The sequence below is a fragment of the Pipistrellus kuhlii genome, unplaced genomic scaffold (genome assembly GCF_014108245.1).
Source record: "Pipistrellus kuhlii isolate mPipKuh1 unplaced genomic scaffold, mPipKuh1.p scaffold_m20_p_2, whole genome shotgun sequence".
Lineage (NCBI taxonomy): Eukaryota > Metazoa > Chordata > Mammalia > Chiroptera > Vespertilionidae > Pipistrellus > Pipistrellus kuhlii.
Window position 1 is genome coordinate 133,076,687 of NW_023425515.1, and position 6,106 is coordinate 133,082,792.

Consider the following 6,106-nt stretch of genomic DNA (forward strand, 5'->3'; position numbering starts at 1 on the left):
GTACCTAGAGAAATAGTAGGAATTGCACAGATCTCTTAAAATAATGTTCTAATTCCTGTCTCTTTTCTGAGGTAAAAAGAGAGGTCAAACTTAGAAAAAGGGGAGTAGACTAAACCAAATAATCATTATCAGAGAAGAGAGAATTAGAAACTGAAACAGACATAAGGACAATAAAGATTTTAGAATAAAAATGAACAAAAGGTGGAGCCATGCAAAGAGAATGTGACTTTTTTTTTAATAATATATTTTATTGATTCTTCACAGAGAGGAAGAGAGAGGGATAGAGAGCTAGAAACATCGACGAGAGAGAATCATCAATCAGCTGCCTCCTGCACACCCCCCACCGGGGATGTGCCCACAACCAATGCACATGCCCCTGACCGGAATCGAACCCGGGACCCCTCAGTCCACAAGCCGACGCTCTATCCACTGAGCCAAACCGGTCTCAGCGAGAATGTGACTTTTTAAAGGCAAGAAACTGTGACTCGTTTAGCCTTTGAGAAGCAGAATATTATTGAAAACATAGTAAAAATAATGAGTACAGAAGGGTATAGGATACGGCCCACTGTGGGAATTTCTAAGCTGGCTTCTGCGCTAATTATTAAGTATCCCAGCTTCATTCCCCATTCAAACTAAGCATCCATAAACTTCTCTCTCTGGCAGGGCGAGACATAGGAGGATATTCAATACCAAAGTAACTATGGAAATAAGAGGAACAAAGAAGAATTCTTGAAGGTCTCTGGGTAAAGATAAAAGAAAACAGAATAAAGAAGATCTCACAGCAGGGGTTATGACAGATCTCCATATCGGAAGTCAGGAAGATGAAGTAGAACGAAGCCAAATCTCCACATCCAGGGAGATGGTCCATAGATTTCAACTACCCAGTTACCTTTCAGATAACTCACTCAGGAGAGCAGGACTGGAAACGAATGAAATATAAATTAAATTCTCAAAGTAAATGATGCAAACAGAGTAGCAAGAATTTTGAAAATGGTCTTACATGTTAAAGATTTTATGGACTGCCTGAATGTCTTAAATAACCTGGGGAAGAATGATCTTAGATTAACCAAATTCCAAGTATGAACATTATTCCGAAATGATAGGAAAGCAAGTTTAATTTGCGCGCACACACACACACACACACACACACACACACACACACACACACATATATAAAACAAAAGCCCCAAGCCACGATTATGGTGGAAAGATCAGAATGACTGGTCACTATGATGCGCACTGACCACCAGGGGGAGTGCCATTCAGCAGAGCTGGGCTCACGGCTGGAGAGTCCCCCAGTGGTGGCAGGAACCTCTCCCACCTCTTTGGCAGAGCTAAGGAGCAGTGAGCTGAGTGGTAAGGAGCGAGCAGGCAGGCTGTAAGGAGTGAGGAGTCCTGGACTGGGAGAGGGATGTCTGACAGCTGATAGACATCCCCCTAAGGGATCCCGGACTGCAAGAGGGTGAAGGCCAGGCTGAGGGACTCCCCCCCTCACCCCCCAATATACAAATTTCGTACACTGGGACTCTAGTATGTATGTGTGTATAAATTTTATATGCATATGTAAAAATATATATGCATAAATTTTAAAGGAAGATTATAGATTTCTGCCATACTGAATGAGAGGCTAGAGATACATTTTAATATATGTTTAATATAAATGCCTTATTGGATCCCTATTATTATGGTCTGAAATTAGTCGTATATTTTGGTGTTGTATAGGTTATCTATTTCCACACAGCAAACACCCACATTTTTTAAACATTTCCACATGGTTTATTATCCTCTTATTTGGCACATTCACTAGGTCTCTTGAGGCTTATGCTTGTAATTCATAGGATATCACTTCCTCCTCATTCAGTCAAATCAGGTCTTATGGTCACCCCTATGCAAGAGGCGGGAAATTGACTCCCCTCATTGTAGAGTTAGAAAAAAAACTGGCTATCTGTCATCTATCATAGGCATTCAGCTGAATTACAAATGAGAAAAGAGATATGAAAGAACTGGACTTAAATAGAAAACTACTACATTATCGCTAAGTGTTATTATGAAGTAGCTGACTCATTGTTCCTTTCCTCCTCCTCCATGGTCATTTTGGCAGGTGTCCTCAGTAAGAAGTTGAAAACTTCTTGCTGCAGGCATGCTGAGCCATTCTGAAGTGTGCTTGTGTGCTTGGCCACTACTTATTTGTTTCTTGCTATTCGGTATCTCATGTATGAATCTGCTACCAATTCAACAACAATATGAAGTGTACTGAGTTTCAGAAAGATTTCCCTGTGTGCTGTAAATCTTGTGATAATATTTGTCATTAGCTCAAGCACTGATCCTTAGTTTAAAGGAAATTTACACTTCAACTCAGTAAAACAGGCTGTTCTCTTCTTAACTCTTGGTACCAGAGGCCTAAAGGAAAATAGTCAAGCAAAAAATAATAAAAAATTAAAAAGTAAGGTTGAATCACTTTATTGATTCAGCTCTGTGACATCCTTATAAGAACTCAACAGTGACAGCAGGCCTGAGGGATCAGTGGCTGTTTGCAGTGAGCATCACCATTGTGGCAAATCCTCAGTGCAGGGTTCTCCTTCTCCGAGGAGCTCCCAATATGCGCAGATATGCCCTCTTCTTGCTCCCACTCTGACAACTCTCTCAATGTCAGGAAAGGGTCCCCTGGACTATGGCTTCTTGGTTCAGGCCCATCATCTGACCCAAGTTGCTCCAATCAGTTTGTTTCTCTCATGAACTGGAAATGTTGCCAGAAGAGCAACATTGTCATTGGAAATTGTTGGTAAATTGAGACATATTGCAATACTCTGAAAGGAACACTTCCTTCATGCAGAAGAAATACATGAAATTGCCTAATTCCTACCCTTTCTGAGCGTTGGTTTAATTCTTCCTTAGATTTTGTAAGATATTCCAGTATTCTTACAATTTAATCCCCGTTTTTGCTCAAAACTACTAGAATTGGTTTGTGTTACTTGTTACCAAAAGAAACTTAACAGAAGTTTAGCCACTACCATGACTAAAGGGTCAGAATAAAATGGTTTATCTGAATGCAGTTTCACTGATTCACTCAACTGTCATGTACTGAGGACCTATTAGGATTCAATCTCAGAGACAGGCACACAAGTGAGACAGGAGGCGGTGAGGGGAGACAGTCATGTACGATCTGAGTTGGGGTAATGTTCTAGCAGAGACACCTACAAAGTGATGTGGGAGGACAGATAAGGGCATGGATGAACTCTCTGAGTGAATTGGGGAACTGGGGTTAATCAGCTTGGAGAAGGATATGAGCTAAGGACTAGCTCAAAGCTGTACAGAAAATTCAAATCTCATTACATTGCAGTGACAGCAAATGAAGAATCTCTACATAGAGGCAGAAGACCAGCTGTTTTCAATATCAACTCAGCTCTGCTGAGTGGAAACTGATTTCAACAGCAGCATGAGAGATTTAGATTACATATGAAAGAATTTCCTGACAGTGAGAGTTGTTAATGCTGGGAGATTGCGGGCTCTTCTCCTCCAAAGATTTAAAAAATAATGTAGCTCTTCATCTGCCTGGCATGGCATTATTGTCTAAAAGCAGGGAAATGGAAATAGTTGCTCAAGGTCTTCCCTAGCTTAGAGACTTTATAATTCTGTCACTTTTGTGAAAAACTTTGTTGAATCAATAAAAAAAATGAAAGTTCAGGCAGCAAGTAATGCAAAGGAATGGAAAAATGATCAAATAATTAATTCTCTATTGGGTCAGGAGTGATGAAGAAGGGAAAAGTCTAAAAAAGCTTCAATATTTTTTGTTAGATATTATTTTAAAATCAGTCTATTTGTAATTTAGAACTCCCAGATTGAGGCTTAACTAGCACCCAGCCCAGAGTACTTTACTTTCCCTTAATTCCCTTTAAACTTTAAAGTTTAAAGCTAATCTCACATGAGTTGGGGGAGGGGTAGTGGGGCAATAAGGACACATATTAGTACCTTAATCAATAAAATATTTTAACCCTAAATAAAAGCTAATCTCATCCTATAGAATGTTTTGTAAATATTTATAATTTCTTTTTATTGTAAACTTAAGAAGCAAATTTATAAAATAAAATGGTCAAATGAGCATTAGCTCTCTGTATCACTCAAAATTTACATCTGCCTTTTTTAAGGTTAGCTAACTACACTTTTTAGTATTTTTTAATTGTTTTCTTTCACATGATTGATTTTACTTATATTCTTGTGTATGTTGAAATATTACCTATACTAGCCACATTTAATCATACTTTAGCACAGGACTGTGAATCTATAAATGCTGATATGTGTAGTAAGTACGGTAGCTGGAACTGAATGAGAGGACAGATGCCCTGGGAGCATCTGTGATGGGATGAAATCATCACGGCTTCAAACCCCTCACTGGAGCTTCCTTACCCAGCTAAACCATCTTTCCCTTTCCTCCCTTCCCCTTCGCTTTCCTCTTCCCCTCCTCCTTCTCCTCCTCTTCCTCTTTCTCCTTCCTTCACCATCCCCTGCCTCTTCCCTTCCCCTTCCCTTTCTTCCTTCTTAATACTCTTCCTCCACATCTCCTGCCCCTATCTTTCAATTCTAGAGACTAGAAGGGACTTGAAATTAGAGCTTGTGTTCAGAGGCTTATAAGTCTAGTTGGACTAAATGTAATTGTATATGACTAAAAAATGGATTAGAAAATTAAGTAAGGTAAAGTGATGTGAAATTGCTAAGACCACCGAGTTTAGTTTATTGGAAATTCATTGGGAAACATGAATAAGCATTAGAAAGATAAGAATGAAAGTGATGGATAGTGGGAGGCTCTTGAGGATGTTAATCAGCTTAAAGAGTCAGTTAAAGTGGTGAATCAAGACAAAGATTTGGAACACAAAGAGCCAGAGGACACTCCTCTGCAGAAGCAAGAAGATAAAATAATCCAGAAAGTTGAAGATAGTGTAAGAAATCTCTGGGACAATTTCAAAAGAACCAACATTAGAATTATGAGAGTCCCAGAAAAAGAGAGGGAGCAAGATACCGAAAGAATATTGGAAAAATAGTGACAGAAAACTTCCCCCACCTGGTGAAAGAAATAGACTTACAAGTCCAGGAAGCGCATAGAATCCCAAACAAAAGAGGACTACACCAAGACAATTCATAATTAAAATTCCAAGAGCAAAAGACAAAGAGAGAATATTAAAAGCAGCAAGAGAAAAGCAGGTAGTTACCTATAAAGGAGCACCATATGATTATCAGCTGATTTCTCAACAGAAACCATTCAGGCCAGATGGGAATGGCAAGAATTATTCAAGATGATGAATAGCAAGAACCTACAGCCAAAAATACTCTACCCAGCAAAGCTATCACTCAGAATTGAAGGCCAGATAAAAAGCTTCACAAATAAAAAAAAGCTAAAGGAGTTCATCACTGCCAAACCAGAATTATATGAATTGCTGAAGGGGGTTCTTTAGGAAGAGGAAGAAGATAAAGATAAAAATTATAATCAATAAATATGTAACTATCAACAAGTGAAAAGAAAAGCCAAGGGAATTAAAAAATCTGATGAACAATATTAACTGGTGAGTATAATAGAATCAGAGGTATGGAAGGGGAGTGGACTGATGATTCTCGGGGAAAAGGGGAGTGGGGGGGTGCACCTATGGATGAGGACAATGGGGGGTGGGGAAAGGGCAGAGGGTGGGGTGGGAACCTGGTGGAGGAGAGCAATGAGGGGGGGGGAAAGAGGAACTTTTATAATAATCTGAACAATAAAGATTTATTTAAAAAAAGATTAAAAATTAAAATACTTGCCTCTGTTGCCACTGTTGGACTGCTGTTGCTGCTGCCATTGCTAGCACCTTTGCCGGGTGCTCTGAACTGGCTGTAGTCTAAGTTGGAGCCTTGGGCTTGCATGGCCTTTTTGAACCCTTTGTTCCAAGGCAGCCTTCATGTTTCATTCAGATTGGGTTAAAAACTACTCTACAGTCATGGAATTGGACCTCCTGGTGACTGCTAAGTTCCGAATGTGTGGAGGAGTCAGCTCCCTGTGGGACAAACTTTGACCAATGAGATTCAAGAGTAAGAAAGGATAAAATAAATTCCTACGCAGACTCCCTGAGGTGTGGTTTCT